This window comes from Protopterus annectens, chromosome 2.part1 (assembly GCF_019279795.1).
Source record: "Protopterus annectens isolate FY-2018-M chromosome 2.part1, PAN1.0, whole genome shotgun sequence".
NCBI lineage: Eukaryota > Metazoa > Chordata > Ceratodontiformes > Protopteridae > Protopterus > Protopterus annectens.
In genome coordinates, this window is record NC_056729.1 from 284221924 (window position 1) to 284246813 (window position 24890).

Sequence of the window (24890 nt, forward strand, 5' to 3'; positions counted from 1 at the left end):
GTGCTTCTAATGTTACTTTTGATCTATTTCTCAAAATGTCAATCCAGAGAATTTGGGAACCAGAAAATGCACACAGATTCATTAACTTAAGCGATGATGCCCTGATTAAATTTCCTGAAATCACTAAATTGGCTTTTGTCGCCAGAAGTTCTCTTAGTAATCAAAGATAACACTGTAGTTACGTGGTGCATAAGTGAACAGGAGGGAGAAAAGTCTTGAACTCTTCCAAAACTAGCAGCGGTTACGAGGGGAGTACTAATTCAGCACTACATAACCCTGTATGTGCTACTTGCATTCTGTCATTGCAGAATGCAGTAGTAGACTGAGTAGATACTGGGGTAGACACTCATGAGTGGATGCAGCACACACTGCTTCCTGTGGGTAGCCAACCAGTGGGAAATTCCCCAGATAGATGCATTTCCTTCATATCTGAATAGACAACTGAAAAAGTTTTGTTCCGGGACTCCTTGAAAAACAAAGTTGTGGTAAACAGATGCATTCTTAGTCCCCTAGTCAGAGTTGTTTGTGCCTTCCTGTTAACTTCCGTGGTTCATCACAAGATCAGAAACGACCTGTAAAATCTTACTGGTGATTCTCTTTTTGCACAGACAACACCTGGATCACTTTTGCTGTAGCCTAAGCTTTATTTTTTATATCCTGCTTAGGATATGACAACCAGCCAGCATCCAAAGCTTTAGAGCATTGTCCATGTACCTACATCTGAAGGGCTCAAGGAGAGTCGTATAAAGTCAGTGTTTGGGTCACCAGACCTTCAGAACTTTGTTGTGGTCAAAGTTGTGCTTTCCCTATGAGCTTTGATTAGTAGTTGGAAAGTGCTTTACCAAGGCAGGGCACATAATTGGTCTTTTGGGTGGAAACCTTCCCCTTTACCATATTTTCTGAGAAAGGTTTACTTTTTTCAAAGAAAATTATTTAAGCTGGGAGATATGTTTTTAGTGGTTGTCATTCATAAATTTCTTCAAAAGTTGACTTTTTGATAAGTTTAATAGTTTGGGGAAAAGCTGTTTTAAAATCACTTGTATAAAACTATTCTTTCTATAGAAAAGTATTGACAGAGGCCTGATTTGGTGTTTTGTAAGGGTTGTTGCAAAAAAATTATCTCAATTGAGTTTCTTGTCAGAAAGTTCATGGACTTTCCCAGGCTCTTCTTACCTGCCTTTCATGCACTGTGGATAACCACTGACCAAGCTTTGGGCATTTAGATTCTTCCCTTCCCCATCTGCAAAAAGAAAAATTTACTAGTAATGCCTCTTCCTTAGAGTGACACTGCTGTGGCCAAATTAAGTATCTCAGACCACTCATATTTTCTAACACCTACTGGTTGTGCTGCTCTGGAAGCTGCTGGCGTTCTTTGAAGCTAATTGTAGGTGGGAAGTTAAGATACATACTCGGTGACAGCTGGCGTGTTTTTGGGCAAAGGAGAATCTTTCTGGAGAGAGAGCAGATGATCTTTTACTAAAAAGCTGACCTAGAATGCTCAATTCCCAGTGAAGAGCCCCTTCCATGGGTCCGTTATTTTCTAGGGAGTTTCTTAGAAAAAGAAAACAAAATAGCATATTTTTTCCTGCCTGTCAGAAGAAGAGCAAATATCGACTAGGATTTGCCAAGAGCTTATTTGAAGCATTTAATTCCTTAACTTCTGATTCCTCCCTGAGCTTGAGTTTTTCCTCTCTTTTGTGATACTGATTCCCAGTCGGAATAGAATGCATTGGGATGTGAATTCAGTTCTGCAGTACATGTGGCAAAGAAGGGTATGAATCTGATATATATATATATATATATATATATATATATATATATATATATATATATATATATATATATATATATATTTTTTTTTTTTTGTTCAGACCCCCCAGGAATTAACTTGTATTGAAACTGTCCAGAATTAAATAATTGCTTTAGTGTGAACAATATGAAATTTAAGTATTCCAGTAAAAGTATGATTTGTTAAGTTGGATTTTTCTTTTCCTGCTGCTGATGTTCTTTGTGTTTCACTGTTTCAGTCATTACATTTGGGTAATCTGCTGGTAGGTTGCCCTCAGTCGGCCTGAATTCCAAAGTCTTGGGTCCTGCATTGGTTGCTGTCTTATCTTCCATGACGTCTGGTCGTCAGGAGTATAAAACATGCAGCCGATGCCATTTCCTTTAGTTTTTCTTGCCACGCGGTGCCTGATGCAGAAGCATTTTGCAAGTGCCGGTCGTCCGACTACTGAAATATTCGAGTTTGAGTTTCAGAACCGAAGTCTTCACTAAAGCAAAGTACCCTGTTGGGGAAACTTTTTTTCTTGCCTTTTACCGATTGTCAGAAAAAGTTAATAATTGTATTACTTGTGGGAAGCAAATACCTCATAAGGATTTCCATTTATACTGTATTCCTTGCCTAGGCCCTGATCACAACGTGCCTGGCTGTCAGTTTTGTGCTAGATTTAACCTACACACTATTAAGCGTCAGTATATTTTTGCATCCAAGTATTTTGGAAACAGATTTAACTACCCAGAAATGTTGTTGGATAGCAATCCGACTACCGGAGTACATAAAAAATGCAAAGAAAAGGACAGAGAAAGGCAGTCGAGATCCAAAACCAACGACGAAGCTTCTCCTAAGCCAGTCGCCGGTACTCAGGCGCTTTCGCAGCGCCTGATACCCGCTACCTTCGAGTCGCAGTCTTCTAAAAACACCCATGTGGAGTCCGGCATGCCACAAGATACTCAAGGTATTGGACCGACAGATGCATCTCCCTCGGATGGGTCCGGAGCCGCTGAGCAGGCACCGGCTTATGAGGGTGTATTCAGACCTCAACATTTATATATCAAACAGACGACAGCTGCAAAACCAAAGGCAAAGACATCATCTAAAACTAAAAAAACTAACTGGCCTGAGCCACGTGCACAGGCCTCTATGCCTAAAAAAACAGATCAAAATGGCTGAAGACCTTACTACCTTGATCAGGGGTACCCATCCCCCTCCAGGTAAGAGGCCTAGGCAAGACACTGACTGAATCTTCAGCTCCGGTTTCTATTTCTTCTGATTCCTCTTCTGATCAGGGATTATCTTTGCCTCCCTATGAGGATTCTGATGCTGAGGAGTCTATTCCATCTGCATCTCTTCCTGAGGATTATTCATTTGGAGAAACCTTGCATACTTTGAGGGAGCATTTTCGCTGGGAGAGTTAAGACTTCTCAGAATCAAAAAAGAGGCTCGGGGATTTCCTTCTCCCTCAGCACAAACCTTTAGCCATTCCCCCTGTTTTAGACATTGTGGATGATGTGTTTTCGGAGTCGAGCCTGACCCTTGACTCCTTACCTCTGGCTCCCAGTAAGCCTGACAGATTAGTGTCCCTGACTCTCATAAAATTTTATTTAGAAACTCTGCTGCTGATCCTGAAACTATTTCACAAGGTCCAAAGGGAGTTAAGGCCTCAACAGCAAAAAACCCTAACCCCTCCGACAGAGATTCAAGGGCACTGGACAGATGGGGAAAAAAAGGTTTATATATCTGCAACCTTTGCAATCAGGGCCTTAAACTGTCAATTTCATATGCTTAAGTACCAACAACATGTTAAGGGATTGCTGAAACAGAAAATGATGATTTCAGAATGTGCTGAAAATAAGGAATTGCAGGAATTATTGTATGCAGCTGAACAAGTTGGAAAGCATACTTTGCACTGTGGTTTTGATTCTTTAGAGGCCTTCTGCAGGGCCGCAGTTACTGGATCTGTGAATCGGAGGCATGCCTGGTTAAAGGAGCAAAATTTGCCTGATCATGTTAAAGCTAAATTGCTAGATGCACCTTTACAGCATGATTCTCTGTTTGGTATTAAGGCAGAAGAGGTTTTAAAGAAAATTGAAGACAAAGCTACGTGCATGCAAACTGTTTGATTTCTTACAAATGCAGCCACCTAGATTCAGTAGACACTGGCCTACAAAAAAATTGGTCCTTTCCTGTGTCAGACAGAGCTCAAAGGGGCAAATCCAGACGCCCTAAGGGTTCCAGGTACCAAGCTCAAGACTCATACAGGTCAAAGCCATGGGGCACATCCACCTCCAAATTTGGAGGAGGTAAAGCGCAAACCTACAGAAAGCAATCCCAATGACTTCCCTCTGCCTACACCAAGCACTTGTCTATTGGCAGCACCCATAGGGGGAAAATTAGCACTTTTGGCTCAAAATTGGCAGTTAATAACCCAGGACAAGTGGGTACTAAACATCGTATCATAAGGATACAGATTCCATTTCCACACTCTGCCAATGACAAATGGTTGGCCAGATCTGCCAAAAACCCAATGGGCAGAGGCACAGAAACAGGTTACGTCCCTCATGGATATGGGGGCCATTCAGCCAGTACCAGAACAGGAAAAAGGACACAGTTTTTACTCAAGACTGTTCTTGGTACCCAGAAAGGATGAGGCCTGGCGGCCAATACTGGATTTATTGATTTTGAACACATACCTGGACATTCCAAAATTCAAAATGCTCACTTTGCAACAGCTTCTGCCCATGCTGGGCAAAAATGCTTGGCTGGTGACTTTAGATCTAAAAGAAGCATACCTTCATGTCCCAGTAAGACAGTCATGCAGACGATACCTCAGATTCAAGGCTGGCTTAATGCATTACCAATTCTCTGCACCGCCCTTTGGCTTATCTACTGTACCCAAGGTCTAAAGTGCCTGGTACCAGTAATTGCATTTTGCAGACAAAGAAGTATTCAAATGTATCCTTACTTGGACTGTCTCATTCAAGCAGAGAACAAGGACACTCTTCTACGACAGTTGGCATTTGTGAAAAGGTTTCTAACATGCCTAGGGTACGCAATAAACGAAAATAAATCACAACCGTTACCCTCTCAAAAGATCACATTCTTTGGTGCAAGCTTGAATACAACTGCCCAGATGGCTTACCTCACGCCAGACAAAGGCAACTGACTACTTGCTTCAAACTGATGGACAAAAACCCAGTCTTCTGCAAGACAAATTCTGCAGGCTCTGGGCTTCATGGCATTCTGCATCCTACTAATTCCATATGCAAGACTGCATATGAGGAAACTTCAATGGTACCTAAAAAGTTTATGGAGTCAACATACTCAGTCTGGAAACAATGATTCCTCTCATTCCCTGCCTGCAACAGGAGTTTCTGTGGTGGGTAAAGGCCTGTCACCAAAACATGGGACGGGCCTTCACTCTACCCCCTGCCAGCCAAACCTTAACAGATGCATCAGATTATGCTTGGGGGGCCCACATGGCAGGAAGATGCATTCAGGGCATATGGGCACCAAATCAAATGCATCTACATATCAACCAGAAAGAGATGCTAGCTGTTCACAATGCTCTAACAGCCTTCAAGGTCTTACTTCATCCAGGATAACTACTGATAGACTGACAACACCACAGTCATGTGGTATATAAACAAGCAAGAGGGGATACACACTCATACCCCTTTTGCAGATTAGCCATGGCACTGTGGGGGACAGCTTTGACCGACCAAATACATCTTCAAACTCAATTCTTGCCAGGAAAACAAAACACTCTGGCAGACTAAGCAGAAACCTTATGGATCCTCACAAGTGGAAACTAAATCCACAAGTCTTCAGCATAACAGAGAAATGGGGGAGCCCAGACATAGATCTATTTGCCTCTCCTCAAAGTTATCAACTGAAAAGCTTATGCACAAGGACTTAGACAAGCATGGAAAGTGGACGCCCTATCCTTCAGTTGGAAAAACCTATCAGTTTACGCCTTTCCTCCTCTGCCTCATCTACCCAAGGTCCTCCTAAAAGTCAGACAAGAGAAGCCAAAGATATTAATTGCCCCGGACTGGCCCCGCCAATACTGGTACCCAGTCCTAAGGAACTTGTCTCAATACCCAGCTTGGACCTTGCCTCAAAAACCACAACTTCTGTCCCAGCAAAACAATCAGATCCTGCACAATCAACTACAGACTCTGAACCTGGCAGCATGGCTAATCCTTTAATCATACAAACGACACCTCTCAGTAAAGGTGTGATGGATGTCATTTTGGAAGCCAGAAGGCCTAATACTAGAAAATCTTATGCCGACAAATGGAAACGATTCTGTGCTTGGAATCAAGCACAAGGAACTGATGCAGCAGAACCACATATTCCTCAGATATTACAATACTTAACAAAGGCACATCTTTCTCATTAATCAAAATCCATGCCTCTGCCATTTCGGCTCATTACAATACAGAGCCACCAATCTTTTCTCATCCTTTACTAAAGCAGTATCTTAGAGGAGCCGAAACTTTAAGCCCTCCTAGAAGATCACCCTTACCTGCATGGGACCTCAATTATGTGTTGGAAAAGCTCACCCTGCCTCCATTTGAACCAGCTGCTACCGCTGATATAAAGTTCTTATCATGGAAGACAGCTCTGCTGCTAACAATTACTTCAGCAAGAAGAGTTTCAAAGCTACATGCCCTCATGGCTGTAGAGCCTGTTATCATATTTTACCCAGACAGGGGGTGTCTGAGGACAAATCCTACTTTTATGCCCAAGGTAGTTTCCAGTGTGGATCTTAACCAAGCAATTCATCTGCCAACTTTTTATCCAAATCCGCAGAACAAAGGGGAGAGAATTCTGCATTCCTTGGACGTACACAGACAGCTAAGATTCTTCTTGAGCAGGACTAAAGCTCTAAGAAAAACTGAGCAATTACTAGTGTCATATGCTGCAGGATCAGAAGGAAAGGCTATTTCAAAGCAGACCATTTCAAAGTGGATAAACCATTGCATCAGTTTCTGCTACTTACACCATGGCAAACCTGTGCCCAAGGGCATTGGGTCTCACTCCACCAGGGCTGCAGCTACTTCAGCAGCCTTTCTCAGAGGAGTACCAACCAAGGACATTCTAGAGGCGGCTACTTGGAGTTCTGTTCACACCTTTACAAAGCATTATCATTTGCCTCCGTAAGTCCAGGGCAGGTTTTGCCACTGCAGTGCTGCAGGGCCTTATAGCCTCACCTAAAGCTGTTGAGCTCCAGCCTCCCAACCATAGCTTTGGGATTCTACCCAAATGTAATGACTGCAACAGTGAAACACAAAGAACATAGTACAGTTGTGTACACTTACCATAAATGTAGATGTTAGTGTATTCACTGTTGCAGTCCAGATGTTCGTGTTTCACTGTTGGAGTCATTGCATTTGGGTAATCCTGCTGCAGGTTGCCCTCAGGCGGCCTAAGTTCCAAAGTCTTGGGTCCTGCATCGGCTGCTGTCGCCCCTTCCCTGACTGTAGGTCGTCTGGGGTATAAAAGAAGCAGCCGATGCCATTTTCTTAAGTCTGAAGCAGTTCGCAAGTGCCGGTTGGCAGACTCTTGAGATTTTCATATACTAAGTCTTCAATAAAGCTAAGTACCCTGTTGGGGAATCTCTTTTCTTGCTCCAGACCGATGTCAGAAAAAGTTAATAATTGTATTTCCTGTGGAAAGCAAATACCTCATAAGGATTTTCATTCTTACTGTATTCCTTGCCTAAGCCCTGATCACAAAATTACTGGTTGTCGGTTTTGTGCTAGATTTAATCAATGCACCATTACGCTTTTGTATGATTTTGCTTTAAACTTTTTTGGATGCCGATTTAATTATCCTTAAATGTCGTGTCTGCAACAGTGAAACACGAAGAACATACTACAGTTGTGTACACTTATCATAAATGTAGATGTTCGAGTGTATTCACTGTTGCAGTCCAGGTTACCCTCCCGCCATCCCCCTGTCATTCTACAGTTTCTTTCCTTCTCTATCTTCTACAACCTATGTGGTGTATTTGCTTGTAGATGAAGGTAATCTTTATATTGATGCATGTATATATATAAATATTTATAATATTGCTACCTTTTTGGGGGCACCTGACATAGGGGGCAAGAAAAACTAAAGAAAATAGCGTCTGCTGCATGTTTTATACCCCTGACGACCTGACGTCATGGAAGAGAAGACAGTAACTGACGCAGGACCCAAGACTTTGGAATTCAGGCCGACTGAGGTCAACCTGCCAGCAGATTACCCAAATGTAATTACTGCAACAGTGAATACACTCTAACATCTACATTTATGGTAAGTGTACACAACTACTTTCATCTTGCGCTTCCAACTGTTGAAGTTCTGCAGCATGCCTAACAGTCTATCCATGCCTGTATTGTCTGAGACTGCATAAGGTCCTTAAATCCCTAATCAGTTTCTGCACTTTTCTTTATCCAAACTCTTGGCAAATGCGAACGCCATCCCTTCTGATCAAGATAGGCAAGCTTTTGATGGTTTTCGGAGGAAAGTGCATTCTTCTTCTTCAGCCTTCAGATTCTGAATTGCCATGTTCAGAATGCATGCTTTTGAAAATGAGAAAGTTATAATTTCTTCCTTCAGAGATTACAAAAAAATAAAATATGCTGATTTCTTTAATAGCTCCTGTTTGGCAAGTACCCCAACAGTCTTCTTAAAATTCTGCTAATGCAATGTCCAGAGTAGCTGCCAATGGATCAGGTATGACAATATTTACGTGGCTGTGTTCACAAAGTTTACTGCCGGATGTCAAAGCTGAGATTTTGAAATGTTAGTCGTACTGATCACTGCTGCAGTAACCTTAGCTATTTGGGTTATATTCTGCATAGGATATAACTGGCCAACTTCCAAAGCTTCATGGCACCTTCCCCATGATCAAACAGTCAAGTTTGATGTGAGCTAACTAAAAAATCTGGTTTAAGAGCGAAGCCCTTTAAAGCATTCCTGATGCCGGTGTACATTCCTCAAAGACTTTTGAGGATCGATTGGCTGCTTATGTTCCTTTTTCTGGGCAGGTAAGTTCCCTTTGGGGAAAAATCTTCCAAGTTATTTTAAAACTAGTAGTTTGTTTTAACAGACTGTCATTGAGATTATAATACTTATAAACAAGAGTGTTTTTCCCTGTCTGTTTACAAGTTTTGTAAAGTAATTTAAAACCATTTTTCTGAGGAGAAATTTTTACTTTTTAGGGCGGTAGATTGTTTTAAAGTGCTTTTTACTGTGTTTTTATGTGAAAAAAGTGATGTTTAAAGACAAGTTTGACAACTTTTTATGCTAATTTTCCCTGGGGAAAGGGCAGTATTTTCGGCTTGAACATGGAACAAACTGCAGTACCACAGTTGGTGGTTCGTCCAACCACAAAAAATAAAAATTAAGCAAACAGTGTTTGCCACCACAGCAGGCTAGCAATTTTCCTCAGCCATGGGTGGGTGACTGCTGTTTGTTTGTACCTCAGACTACTCGTCTTTTACCCTGGATCCCTCTGGTCTGGCACCTACAGCTACTGTGGACTGGAGGTCTAACCTTGTCCTTTGTGGTTTATGTCCCCTCAGCAGACATAAGCGCGTGACTCAGTCTTAGTCTTGTTCTGTTTTGTCTGAATGTTGTGCCCATCCCTGAGTATGATGCTACTGCTGCCGCCATCAATAACACTGTTTGCTTAATTTTTCCTGTAAAAAAGAAACCGAAAACTAAACATGAATCTACTCATTAAAATTTTTTGTGGACATGAGTAGTTTACTGAAACTGACTCTGTTTAATTTAGGCTGCTAATACTATAAGTTGTTTATGGTAAAAGTAGTATTTATTTATTATTTTATTTTATTTTATTTTACATTTGTTGACCGGGCTAGTCCAACTGGATCATTGTCCATTTTCAGTGGAGGCCCGGGGAGAAAAGCTCCACAGATTAAAGCATGTTTATAGAAATACATGTAAAAAAAACACTTATGATATAGGCAAAGAGCAATAATACAAGGAAATTAGTTCAGGTCAGGTGATGCTATTCTAATAACAAATAGATAATACTAACTATGTAATACAAATTATGTAATTAAAACATGAAAATAAAAATAATAATGGTTTTTTTTTTTTTTTTTTGTAGTAACAGAAGAATCATAATGTTATTTATGATTTGAGAGAGAGATTGGAGTGTTAAATAAAATGCAAATATAGTTGAAAGATGAAAGTAGGTTAGTCTGGATTGGTACAAGAGCAGAGCCAGAAGTTATTCAGATGTGAAAGAAGTTGCTTCTTAAAGAAAGGAAAAGTGGCTAGAGAGGAGATATGTAAGGGAAGTTTATTCCATATTTTGCCAACTGAGTTGGAGAAAAGGCAGTTCCCTGCAGAGTTTGAAATTCTGGTCATGTTAACTTGTAGCTTTTGGGAGGAGCGTAGTTTTAAATTATTATAGGGAGTCAAGAGGTTGCTAAGAGCAGGTGTTTTTGAGGGTTGATATAAAATCTTATGTGCTATTAAGAGTTGTTAATAGTACAAGTATTATCTTGAAGACACTAAAGATGAAGGGACAGGTACAGGGTTTTCTTCTCAGATTTCTCATTTAAACTTAGAGCAGCTCAGTTTCCTGATCCCCCAATGGGGGGGGGGGGTGTCTCTCTGTCTTTCTGAGAGTATTTCCAGAATGTGCCAGTGTTTTCAAGTGGGAGAACACTGAGATTTCTCAATCCCTTAGAAAATGCTGTAAGCTGTTACAGGAGGAATTTCCAGAACCTTCACCCATTCGTTCAGTTCTATCAGCTTTGGTAGATGTGTGTCTGTTACTGGCTGAACTTTTCCTGATCAACATCCAGCTGCTCATAAAAAGGAGGATACCTTATATAATTTCCTGAGTCTCAAGTTTTTATACACTCTTAACAAGCCTGACCCAGCAACTACATCTTTAATCTTACTGCTGTTAAGCATTTAGTTAATTCCAGTCCTGCTCTTTCTGATAAGGATGGTAAGATTAAGTATGGGGAAAAGTGTATGCTTCTGCAAGCTTGATTTTTCTGAATTTTGAGTTTTCAAGCCTATATTAACATTTTGTTCTGACTAATTGTGAATATATGAGGAATGATTTGTCTGCAGTTTCTTCTTGTGAGGGAAGAATCTGCTTTAAAAAATGTTCGCAGTGTGTGTATGACTCAGTTGATAATACTTCCAGAGGTATGGCCACTGGTACTGTTGAGTAGGTTTATCTGGCTGCGCTCTCAGCACCCCACTCACATTTTAAATTCTCCTTTGTATAGAGATTTAGGTTTTAGCACCTTTACTGTAGAGGTGATCAAAAAGTGTGATGAAAGGGGTATGTTGATTCAGTGAATTTCTTTTTTTAGTCCTCCTTTTGAAATTTTCAAAGAAATTCTGTAATCCTCCAATTTTTTTTTTTCAAAAAAATATCTCTCAAAATGCTGGTAAATGGATGTTTCAGAAGAAATGGCGAAGGTGTTTCCAAAAAATTCTGGAACCTCCCAAACCCATTGACAAGGTCAAGTCTGAATATTTAAGGGGCCTTGTCCCCTCACTTTGGCAGTCCCATATCCACTTTTCTCTTTGGCAACAGATAGTTTCAGACGAAAGGGTTCTGAAGATAATTTATCAAGGTTACAGATAATTCCTCATCCTCCAGACTCTTATTTCCACCTGTCCTTCACATTCTGTCCTATGGAGTGATGTAACCAGTTCCTTATTCCCAGGTGAGACCCCCCCCCCCCATCCCCAAGGATGTTTCTAGTGCCAAAGAGAGAAAATGCTTGCAGACCATTTCTGGATGTTTTTCCTAAACCAGTTTGTGATGGTGCCCAAATTCAAAATGATGTCACTTAATGTGTTGCCTATTCTTCCTCATTCAAGTTTCCTGGTAACACTGGATTTAAAAGATGCTCATCACATTCCTGTTCATCCAGACATCAGGCATATTTTAATGCGACCTCCACACAAAATCTTATCAGTTTTCTTCTTTGCTGTTTGGATTGTCCACTGTACAAACTGTTCAGTGTCTAGCTGCAGATCTGATGTTAACCATGTCCATAGGGTCATTGATCAAACATCTGATCCAAGTTGGCAACATTCACATAAACAGATCCAAGGCTGAAGCTCCTACTCCTCCCATAATCCCCTGCTACCTTCTAACCACCAGATCTCATTTGCCGTGTATTTGCTATGGATGTGATCCTCTGGCTGTTGCTTCAGCCAAGTGATTTAACTACTTTATCTTGTTTAGCTAGATAGCTTTTTCTTAGGTTTTGTCTCAGTAGGTTGTTTGTTGGTAGTTGCCTCCCCTCCCTTAAGGTTGATTTTTTTTGTGTGTGATTACGGCTTTGTGGTCTTAAAGTAGTTTTTGTTTTTCCATTTTTGGCACCTTTTTGGTCTATAGTTCTCCCTTTTGTGTTATGGATTTGCTGTGTTTTAAATCGTCTAAGAAGCCCTCTGGATTTAAAAAGTGCTTCTCGTGTGGTCGAAAGATGCGACAAACGCCAAGGCTTTGGCAGAGTGCCACAACAAGCTTTTGTTAAAGGGTTTGGTGTTGGGGGGGGGGGGGCTTTGTTTCCCCCCTGCAGAACTTCCTTGTCCGATCCCAAGAGGAAGACCCCGTCCCTGTCTTCGGTGGCTTCCAAAAATCCAAGGCGGTCTGATCCTAGATCCCTGGATCTGACCACAGCTTGGGCTACCTTGGATCAGAGATATTTGGACCAGAGGTCTATGGAGTCTTCTGCCGGTTCCAAAGCCTCATTGGGATCTGGCCAAGGCTGGGCCAGCTTCATATCCAACTGGTTCATTGCATCCAGCTGATGTTCTTAGTATTTCACTGTGGCAGTCATCACCTGTGGGTTATCCCTGCTGTGGTAGCCCTCGGCCGGCCTGAATACCAGAGTCAGTGTTTTTGTCTGCTGGCTGCTGTCACCTGTAGTCTGACATCAGGTCGTCAGTACTATAAAGCAAGGCAGCAAACGTCATTACATCAGTCTTTCTTGCAGCGGTGCCCGTAGAAGAAGCAATTTGCACTAGTGCCAGTTGGTTGCTACCAGAAGTCAAATTTCAGCAGAAAGTCTAAAGCTAAGTACCCCGTTGGGGGCCCTTTTTTCTTGCTCTAACCGATGTCCAAAAAAGTTAATTGTCTCGCCTGTGGAAAACAGATCCCACACAGAGACTTTCATTCTTACTGCATCACTTGTTTAGGCCCAGACCGCGATGTCCCTCATTGCCGGTTCTGTACCCTCTTTAATGCGAGAACCATTCCCTGTAGAGCTCTTTTTGTGGACTATTTTCGTATTCAGTCTATTAATTCCAGTATGGCGTCAGTCAGCCAACAATCCGCCGACATTCTGAACAAAAATGTAGAGCGAGACAGGCCACACAAGGCTAAGCCTTCCGACGACACTACAGCTAAGCAAGTTGTCAGTTCTCCAGAGTTCAGTGAGGCGCTTTTGCAGCCCCCGATCCCAGACTCCCTTTCTACGCAGGCCTCTGCCGAGACCCTTTCGGAGTCCGGTATGTCACAGAAATTCACTTAGTCTTCCAAGCCTTTGTCTGTCTCTACCTCGGTTGGGTCCAGAGCCACCATGCAGGCACCAGCTTCCGAGGAAACTGTTTGCACTACTGATTCTAGACAAAAATGACGTCTTCTGTTCCGACTGCTGTTTCTCAGAGACCAACTGATTTTCTCAGACCTTGAAGCCAGGCCACTCCTAGAAAATCTACTTCTTGCGACCATCTTGCTACTGCTCCCCCTTATCCGACGTACTCAGGCCCCCACTCCAAAAAGAAAAAGGCTTCCTTCTCCAGAAATTCAGACCAAGAGTCTGAGGAATCTGATTATTCTGCCTTTGAAGAGGAACAACAGCCGTTAACTGTTGGAGGATTCAGGTGCAGAGTAATCCATCCCCTCTGCCTCCCCTCCTGAGGATCTGTCTTTCAGGGAAACCTTCACTCACTCAGGGAACATTTTCAGTGGGAATCTCAGGAGTACCCACAGTCAAAGAAACTACTTGGAGAGTTTCTGGACCTGCACCAGCACAGACCCCTGGCCATCCCACCTATTCTGGAAGTGGTGGATGTTATCCTTGAATCCAATTTAGCCCCTGATGCTCTGCCTCCTGCTCCAGCTAAACCTGACAGGTACTACAGAGTATCGGATTCTCTCAAATACCTGTAGAGGAACCCTTCTGCAGACCCTGAGGTCATTACACAGGGACCCAAAGGAGCTAAGGCTAGTTCTGCCAAGAATCCTCTTCCCTCTGACAAAGACTCTAGAGCTCTGGACAGATGGGGTAAAAAAAAGTATACACCTCTTCAACCTGAACTATCGGAACACTCTGTCAGTTTCATATATTACAATATCGACAACACACTTTGGAACAATTAAAATGGAAGATTGCTACCTCTCCTGATGCTGCCAACTGAAAGGAGCTGGCAGAATTACTACACACTGCTGATCAAGTGACCAAGCACTCATTACAATGTGGATATGATGCCCTAAAAGCCTCTAGCAGGACAGCAGTGACAGGATATGTTATTAGAAGACATGCATGGCTGAAGGAATAACCTCTCCCTGATCATGTCAAGTCTAAACTTATTGATGCACCCCTAGATGAGGAACGACTGTTTGGGGGGAAAAACGGAAGAGGTGCTTAAAAAGATGGAAGACAAAGCAAAATCTATGCAAACAGTAAAAGATTTCTTTCACATTCAACCACCCATATTCAGCAGGAACTTCCCCTCTAAGCACTGGGCCTTCCCTGCACCCAGCAGACTAGGCCAAAGTAAGCCCCGCAGGGCCAGGACATCCAGGCCCCTATCCTAGGGCCAGCAAAGAAGCAAACAGTGGACCACTTTTGTCTCTAAGGCAGGGAGTTCTAAGACAAGCTTCTATGGTAAGCACTCACAGTGACTCTTCCCTCCATCCACTCATCTAAAACTAGGAGGAAGGCTCACCCTCTTAAAGGACAGTTGGGTCTCTATAACCAAGGACCAATGGGTATTAAAAATCATTTCTCAGGGATACAGATTCTCCTTCAGCGAACTCCCTATTCCAAGAGGGTACCCAGACCTCCCCCCAAACCAGAGGGCAGAGGAATTAAAACTTGCAAAAACGCTAATATCCCGGGGGGGGGGGGGGTTAGAACCTGTCCTTCCGTATCAAACAGGAAAAGGTTTTTACTCCAGACTATTCCTTGTTCCCAGAAAGGAGGGCAACTTGGCACCCCATCCTGGATCTATCCAAACTGAACACCTCCTTGTGGTCCACTTATTAAAAATGCTAACCTTGCAGCAGCTCCTGCCTCTATGCTTGCACAAAAAGGCCTGGCTGGTCACACTGGACCTAAACGATGCTTACCTTCACATCCCCATCGGTATCGTGCAGAAAATTCCTGTGATTCAGAGCAGGCAATCGGCACTTTTGTTCTCTGCACTGCCCTTTGGCTTATCTGCTGCTCCCAGAGTATTCACCAAATGCTTGGCCCCGGCTATAGCATTCTGCAGACAAGAGAGATATACAGATTTACCTTTACCTAGACTGCATCATTTAGACGAACAGCAAAGGAAAGTTGCTCCAGAATCTTCTCTTTGTCAAAAAACTCCTAACTTCCTTAGGGTTCAACATCAAGAAAAAATCAAAGCAAAACCCCACCAGGAAGATGGTTTTCCTGGGAGCTGTGCTAAACACAGCAACCCTAATGGCCTTCCTAACCCCAGAAAAGCAGAGCTTCCTGCCTCTCTGCTTCACCCAGCTGGCTTCCAGAAGTCACCTCACTGTGAGGAAACTCCTGCAAGCCCTGGCATACAATGCCTTTTGCATCCTTCTCATCCCTCTTGCCAGGCTTCACATGAGAAAGCTTCTGTGGTACTTAAAGAACCTTTGGTGTCAGCACTCTGTCCCTAGAGACCACTCTCCCACTGATCCCTTGCATAAGGGATGAATTTCTCTGGTGGGCACAGGCCTGTGCCATGAGCAAGGGTCTTCCATTCATCCTTCCGGCCAGACCATCACCAAAGCCTCAGGCATAGCTTGGGGCACACACCTGGCAGGCAGGTGTACCCAAGGCCTTTGGAATGCCCAGCAACTTCACTTGCACATCAGCCAGAAAGAAATGACCGTGCAAAATGCTCTGACTTCCTTCCAACCCCATCTCAAACCAGGGGTCCTCCTTATAAAAATAGACACCACAGTAATGTGGTACATCAACAAGCATGGGGGCACACCATCTTACTCCCTGTGCAGGTTAGCCATGAGTCTCTGGCTTACAGCCATCTCCATGGAGCTACACCTAATTGCCCAATACTTACCAGGAGTCAGCAACACACTGGCAGATCACCTAAGCAGAAACTTACTGGACCCCCACTAATGGCAGCTGCACTCAGGAGTGGAGAACCCCAGAGGTGGACCTCTTTGCCTCGCACCTCAACCACCAGCTGCACAAATTTTGTACCAGGGAGCATCACCTCCTAGCATGGAAGGGTGGATGCCTTGACCTTTCCCTGGTGCTCCCTCTTTGTGTATGCATACCCTTGTCTGCTCTTTATTCCCAAGGTTCTAATTAAAATGAGAGGAGAGACTAAAGGCCCATCCTCATTGCTCCAGATTGGCTCAGACAGTATTGGTACCTTTTACTATGCAGTTTGACCTTACAGCCCCCGAAGCTGCCTCTCGTAAGTGCAGACCTCTTGACCCAGGAGAGGGGGAAGGTACTGCACCCAGACCTACAGACTCTCAAACTTTTCAGTATGACTTGTACATTAAAACCTAACAAGAAGTTACTGTTAAAACAGATCCTGGACATCATCACAGAGGCCAGAAGGCCCAGCGCAAGAAAATCTTATGCAGGAAAATGGAAAAGATTCTGCTCCTGGAAACTATCAAAAGGGGGCAGTACCTCCCAACCTTCCATCCCTCTCATCCTGGATTAATTATCAGAGTTGCTCAATAGTGGCTTCTCCATCTCTCTCAAAATCCATGCAGCGGCCATCTCTGCCAATTATGATTCAGACCCACCCCTCTTCCCTCATCCTTTGATTAAGCAGTTTCTCAGAGGGGCTTCTAATATCAGGCTTCCCAGAAGACCTCCTACTCCACCCTGGGACCTAAATTGTATGTTAGAGAAACTTACCTTGCCTCCCTTCGAGCCTGCTGCTTCAGCAGAATTGAAATCTCTCTCCTGGAAGATTGCCTTCCTGCTAGCTATAACCTCAGCCAGAAGGGTCTCAGAACTTCAAGCTCTCATGGCTGTCGAGCCCTTCATAGTTTTCCATGCAGACAGTCTCCCTGAAGACTAATCTCTCCTTTATGCCCAAGGTGGTATCTGATGTGACCCTTAACCAGGCCATACACCTTTCCCTGCTGTCAAAACAAGGAGGAAAGAATTCTACACTCACTAGACGTGTACAGACAACTCGGATACCATCTGGACCGCACTAAGTCATTTGGAAAAACTGACCAGCTTCTTGTAAGCTTTACCCCAGGGATAGAGAGGGGATGCCCATCTCCAGACAAACATTTTCCAAATGGATTTCATACTGTATCCATTTATGCTACAGACTACATGGGAAGCCCATCCCTAAGTATATCTGTACCCACTCCACTAGGGCAACTTCCACTGCCTTTCTCAGAGAAGTACCTGCCAGGGACATCTTGGAAGTGGCCACCTAGACCTCTGTCCATACCTTTACAAAGGATTTACCACCTACCTCTCTTTTCTATGTCTAGGGCAGGGTTTGCTTCGGCGGTTTTTCAGGGCCTCCTGACCAGTACCCAGGACTCTGTCTAACTTTCCACCCTTTACCTCAGCTTTGGGAATCCTCCACAGGTGATGACTGCAACAGTGAAACATGAAGAACAGAGTACAGTTGTGTACACTTACCATAAATGTAGATGTTTGAGTGTATTCACTGTTGCAGTCTTGGTTTCCTTCTCTCAATCCCCCATTTAACATCTTCCATTAGGGGGACATGCTTCACAAGGTGGCTCTTAGCCACCAGAACCACTTCTCTTCTTTCCCTTGTGCTTGTGATGGGTTTCGGCAAGGAAAACTGATGTAATGATGGCAGTTGCCTTGCTTTATAGTACTGATGACCTGACATCAGACTACAGGCGGTAGCAGCTGGTGCACAAAAACATTGACACTGGTATTTCGGCTGGTCGAGGGCTAACACAGCAGGAATAACCCACAAGTGAATACACTCGAACATCTACATTTATGGTAAGTGTACACAACTGTACTTTCCTTCTGCTAAGTTGTTCAGTCCACCCATAGTTAAGGATGTATCCTCACATAGTACTTCTAGGCAGCCGTTTCAGTCAGCTCCAAGGCCCAGGAGCCAAACACCAGATCTCAGGCGTGGATCCTTGGGTTTTCCAGCCAGGTATACTCACTCCACTTCCTCTAGGTCATCCAAGAGTCTGTTGCCTTCTGATATGGACAGAATGATGAGGAGCTTTCTCAAAGCCCAGATAGAGCAGGGACTTCTGGCGTCTTCTGCCCATCTGGCTAGTGGAGCCTCTCCAGTTCCACCTCTCCATTCTGTTCCAAGTCATGGGGCTTCGGAATCTCAGGACCTGGATACCCATGGTCAGACCCCAACAGGGTATAGTATCCCTTTTTTCTCTACCTAGTCAGGGTCCCTGGTCCGCTCTGTACCCCTGTCCCCTCAGATCAGAGTGGGCCCCAGGCCAGAGTGGTTGGTGTTCTGTCTGGGTTTTTTGGACCGATCTCTTCCTCCGGGGGATTTGGCCCTTGATAGCTCAGGACTGGTATCGTCCAGTGGCCGTGGTGCTTCATCAGGGCTATTCCCTCATCTCCGAGAGACTTTGCCCTCTGGGATTGGGGATGACTGCTTCTAGCCAGTCAGCCTTCTGGGTGGTAGAGGACCTCCTCCAGGATTGGAGCTACATATCCCACCCCTCCAGGACCATCACTGCTCCTGTCTGCCCTGGGATACCTTGTAAAGTTAAATGCAAGAGTAGAGGGACATGGACTCTCCCTCTGAGTCCCCCACTGAGGACATGGACCACAAAGAAAAGGGGTCCTCCAGATCTCTGCACAACAGTGTCTCCTTTGAGGACATCCTTGAGATCTTGCAGCAGAAGGGCAGATGTTCTCCCCAGTCCCCTTTCTTCAGAGGAGTCTGTGATTTTGAAGGCTTTTGGGATGGGCTCATCTATTTCCTGGGTACCACCCCCCCTTCTGACAAGTTGATCTTTTTGCCAGCAGGGTCTGGAAGGAGCCAGACACTGGGGAACCAGTTCTCAAGTGAGCCGATAAATTTCTCTGTCCCCCCGTCTATCTCCCTGTCTGGAACAAAGGAGTTCCGATTGATGTCATCATGGTTGTTGCTGCCACTAAGGAGGAGTTGGCAGAACAAAGCTCCATGCTCCATCCCCCAAACAGGGAGTCCTGGGTGATAGACTGACATTGGAAGCGTGTGTATGCTTCTGCTACCTTTGGACTAAGGGCAGTTAATTACTTGGCACACTTTACCCGCCTCCAAAGGGACTTGGTCAAAGAACTCACCACTTCCCTTATAGAGTTAATGCCAGCGGCGAACTTCAAAAAGGTGTCGCTCAAGCTTTCTACTTGGATGTCCCTCACTAATTCCTCAATGAGGTTAATTTCCAGTGCTGCGAAAGCTAACTCCTGAGCAGCAGGTACCAGCATAGGTATAAGGCGGCATGCTTTGTCACAATTATGCAAGTTTGCAGAGCCCTGCAAAGTGTTTTTTTTACCAATGCCTCATTTAAGTCTGCCCACTTTGGACCCTCCTTTAAGAACACTTTGACCCGTAGTGAGCAGGAAGGGAAGACTTCATCTGCAGTTGGGATCAAGCTTTCTACTCTTTGGAGGTCCTTCTCCAAGACCCAGGGAGGAACTAGGAAGATGTGGTTCTGGAAGTCTGTCTTCCTTCCAGGATTCTCCAGATGATTCCTCTTCTATGTGTTGGCAAACTTGATCTGAGGGTTAGAGAGCAGCAGGGTATTATGGGAGAGGGAGGAGCTTGAGCCTTGGATCTGTCTAAGTGAACGTCAGCTCGGATCTGATATCTGATCCATGACCTTTATGGTGATGAATAATGACAAGATAACACAGATGCCAAGTTATGGTAAGTACATAACTCTCTGTATACAGGCTATCCATGTTCTCCACATGTAGACAACTTGCTTTTCTTTGCAGAGTCTTTTTTTCAGATTATGGAATCTCTAATTTGACCATCTGGGATTCCAAGAGAACATTCAAGTCTCTCTCTCTCCTTTTTTTTTCTCCTCCATATAGGATTGTGCTCCTGGGGTGTCAGCTAAAGACCTCCGTTCAAAGAGCTTTTCTTCCACAGGAAAAAGTAGATCTTTATCTTGAGCCGTTTCTATGGTTTTCCACCCAGATTTTAGTCACTGCAAGGAAATGTCTCAGGATTTTGTCTCATGTGACATCTAGATTCTTGTGATACCCCGGGCAAGACTCCACATGAGAGAGATACAATGGTATCTGGAGTCTTTGTTCCTAGCACTAGCATTCTTTGTCTCTCATTTGGTGGAGATGGTAAATATCCTTTAAATCTGGACTAACGTTCTCCTTCCTGTTCCAAAGCAGTCAGTCACCACAGACATTCTGCACTTTCCCTAGGAAGCCATTTTAGGAGGGATAAAAGTGTATGATGTGTGGAACACCTTGGACAAGTGCAAGCACAAATATGAATGAGATGCTTGCCCTAATCAAGTCACTGAACTCTGAATCATCTTTGGTCTTTAACTCTCCAAGTTATTACAGATACCACAGTCATGTGGTACATCAACAGGCAATGGGAAATTGGGTTGTATCCCCTTTATAGACTAGCCATGTTAGCTTGGGATATAGCTGCACAGTGCAGCTATCCTGTATTCCATCAGAGCAAAATTGTGTGGCAGATGAGTTGTCCAGGATAAAGGCAGACTCTCATAAATGGAAACTAGATCAAGAGGGTTTTTCAAGATTTGATCCATCTGTGCAGAGATGTCCTATTTCCATGTTGCAGTATTAATCACATATGAGTTTATTCCTCTTGCTACCCAAACGTCCGGCCATTATACAAATGTTTTCAGTCACTGTATGGTGCGTGGGACGTCTAACATGGTTAGTAAAACGTGGGCCAGAAGTGATATCTCCACGCACTGGCCCTCAAAACTTCTCAGCTGCCAGTCGAATGTAGTGTTCCTGCCATCCCAGCTGTTGGATTTCATTAAATCATACAAGTACCCCATTGGAGAACCTTTCAGTCATTTTATTTAATGCCTGTTCATGTCATCCAGAAAGGGCAAGGGGTACGTGTGTCAGATACCCCACAAGGATGTCAATGATCGGTGTGTCTTGTTTAGGTCTGTTGCACAACTACAAGGCCTGCTCCATCTGTTAGGCGTTTGTGGCCAAAACTCTACACAGCCATCTGCATGCGCTCAACCTGTATCTAGAAAATCAATGACTAAAACAAATAGCCTTCGATATGGAGGGTTCCACCAACTTACCTGTCTAAAAAGAAAGCCAAGACTATCAGGCCTACTACTACCACTCCGCCTCTTGCGTCCGACCCTCAGCTTGTAGTCATCCGACATGGGGGGGGTGACGACGACAACCAGCGATTCTAGTAGATCTGTTAGATCCCTCCGGTTCCTTGCCATCACCTGATTCCAGGCCTTCCTCCCTTCAGACGCCCGTCGGGCCTCTCAAGAGACAGGAAAAAAGGAAGCACATCTCGCCATCTCCTGAAAGCATGCCTGACTGGCCTTCAGCCAAAGTTTGTTTAATGCTTTCATGGCTTTATGGCCTACCACTACAGTGACTTCTATGATTCCTCCTCCTATTCTGAGCCCAAGGCCTCAAACTTCAGACCCATCCATGAGGGAAAAGGAGGATTTTTCTGATTCTTGGTCTGAAGGATCGCTCTCCTACACCTCTGTTCTCCCTTGGGGTATGGATCCCCCAGAGGAAAAAATCCGTTGACCCTGACTCCCTAGTTGAGGGTTTGACCTTTGGAAAAACCATTACCAAGATGAAAGAACATTTTAAGTGGGAATCATCTGGAATGACTGAGATTCAAAAAAGTTATTATGACCTCATTCAGGTGGATTCCCCAATCCCTACTGCTGTCCTTCCAATCCTGCCTGCCTTCCTGGATGCCTTCTCTTCAGCATCTTTGAACCCTGACTCACAACTCTTGCTCCATGCAGACCTGATAGATTTTTAAATCCTTGAAACTGCTAAGTATCTTGTTAAATGTCCTCCAGCAGACCCTGCCACTATTTCCATCTCCACGGATAAGGCATCTAAACTGTTACCCAGTACAACCATTCTCCCGGCTGACAAAGACAGCAAAACAGTGGAACGTCTTGGTAAGAAAATTTACACATCTGGTATTCTGGCCTTCAGGGCTACTTAACTACCAGACACACCTGGCTAAATATGCCATCTGAAGTTGTTGATCTTCCATTCCTCACTGATGGGTATGGTTCCGAACAGTCTGAACTGAGTCGGCCAAATACCAAGCTAGCATACACCAAACTCTTGAGCCACACTACTACCCACAATGCCCTTCATCCCATACCTCCGATCTCGTTTGCCGCGCAGCCATATACCAGCGTTTTCACTGATCTCTCCAGCTAAGTAGTTTTGACTTTATAAACTGTGTATTTCTCCAATATTTTTTCTACTAGTCTTTCTCATAGTCTAGCTCTATCCACAGGTATTTCTTTTCTTACCATTGTTGGGAATTTTTTGCCATTCCTTACTTTTTACCACCCTCATGGTAACTCTTCATACCATTGCTGGTAGTCTTGCCTTTCTCTCTCTCTCTTCTTTGGTCTGAGTGAGTGCTAGTATGTCAGAGAAAAAGGGTACTTCAGGTTTTAAACACTGCATGTTGTGTAGTGGTAAATTACCGAACAGTGGCTTGCATTTTAAATGCGTTTATATTTTGGGCGTTTCGCACCTTTCTGTGATTCCCCCATGTGATATTTGTGTGAGTATTAGTCAACGGACGTTGAATGAACGGTGCAACAAATTGATTCTGAAAGGATTGCTTTCCTCTCCTTTCTCGGAGGCCATTTCTGCGGAGGTCTCAACCCCTCCAGTCAAGGACAAGAAGCGTTCCCGCTCAGACCCCTCTTCACTGGTCGGTGACAGGGGCAAGAATCATCGATCTAAGGCCTGTAGATCTTCCGAGCATCGCTTTGCTGCCTCGGTGCCACAGATTTCGGCGCAGAGCGCAGTTTCTGGGAAGTCTAATTTGTCTCTTCCGGGCTCGGCACTGACAACTACTGAACCGCTGATTACTTCAATTCCGACCCATCTGGTTCTGGACTCTTCGGCACCAACCTCACCTTTACAAACACCGGCTCCGACCTCTGATCTGATTTTGACTACTACCCTGATTGTGACTTTGGCTCCGAGTGCCCTCTCGGTGCCGACCTTACCGTTTACGCAGTTCAAATCAGAATCCTCGGCTCTGCTGAGTTCCTTACCATGGACCAGGTATTCATCTTCTGTGGATCCGTTTGCCAGACAAGCCTACAGTCCCTTTCTGGAACGGCCTGAATCCCCTGCCGGGATATCGGTTAGGTCTGCCAAGAGCTTGTCCAAAATAGACATTGTTCATCTCGTGGATCAGGTACTGACTGCAAGAGGAATCTCCAGACCCTGTTCCGCTCCGGGTGTTGGGATTTTTCTTCCTCCGACTCCTTCGTATTCTCCTGATGGGGATCCTTCAGTTCCAAGGTCCCCGGGTCTGTTGCTTTCAACAGGACCCCTTCCTTCGGCACAGACTACTATGATGTCTGCTGCATCTAAGCCCTGGTGGGTGTCCGTTCTGACGGTAGCCCACTTTACTCAACCCCTTGCTTTGGGGGTGGAATATTCGGTTCTGGCCCCGGCACAGATGTCCTTTTCGGCTCCCGTGTCTGATCCGAGAGTTATATCTGCACCGAATCCCTCTCAAACTTCAGTCTCGGAGGTGGGCCGTTCGGAGCGAGGTGTGACCCTGGTTCCAATTCAGTTCTCTTCGGTTCCGGGCTCCCATCCCTCTTCGGGTGGGTCCGCCTTCCGGATTATGGAAAGGGCGCTGGCAGCTAGCAACCCCCCACCTTCAGTTCTGCTTGGTTCCCCCCTAACTCCGCCATCGCCGGCCCTTAGGGGACCAATAATCCAAAGCACCCCCCTTTCCGAGGCCTCCTCTGACATCCGCACCAAAGAGCCCCCTCGGAAGAGGGTGTGCAAAAGAAAGCATGTGGACTCAACTGAAGAGTCCCTTACTGAGGATACGGATTACGATGATGGGGAAGGTTCCCCTAGATCACCCCCGACTGTTTCCTTTGGGGATATCTTGGAGATTTTGAGTCAGCGGGGTGACTGGAAATCTTCCATCCCTTCCCCAGAGGAATCTGTATTCCTATAAGCTTTTCATTCCTGGCATACTACTTCCTGGGTTAACCTCTCCTGCAGATGAGTTGGTCAAATTCATTGTGCAGCGAGCGTGGAAGAGTCCGGATTCAGTAGAAGCTATCCCCAGGAGATCAGACAAAGTAACTTTCTCCTCCTGAGGATCAACCCCATTGGTCGAAAGGCTTGCCAGTAGATGCTGTGGTGGTGGCGGTGGCCACAAAGAAGGACCTGGCGGAAGAGAGTCCTGCTGTTCCCAACAGGGAGTCCAGGGCGATGGACAGGTTAGAGAAGCAAGTTTTTGCTGCAGCGACCTTTGTCGTGCGTTCGCTGAATTTCCTGGCGCACTTAACGAGACTCCAGAGAGACCTTATTTCTGAACTCTCTGGTAGCCTTGCGGGTCAAGTGTCAGATGGAGCACGTGACAAAGTGGCTTCCCAACTTGCCACCCTTGAAGCGACTTCAAATTCCTCCGTGAGGTTGCTCTCCCACGCAACCGAAGGAGCAGCTAGAGCAGCAGGCACTGGCGTGGTTGTCAGACATCATGCATGGATGCACATTTGTGACCTACCGGATTCTTTCAAGTCTTCCTTTTTGAACGTCCCTATTGAGCCCTCTGCACTCTTTGGTTCTAAGGTCAAGGATACTTTGGCCAGGTGCGAGCAGGACGGAAAGACCTTGTCTGCCGTGGG

The 24890-nt window shown here is 44.7% G+C and overlaps 1 protein-coding gene across 3 annotated transcripts in view; it reads left to right on the forward strand.

The window, feature by feature from the left end:
• Positions 1-24890, forward strand: part of GNB1 (G protein subunit beta 1) — a 1803552-nt gene that overhangs the window by 548620 nt on the left and 1230042 nt on the right. The window lies entirely within an intron of this gene.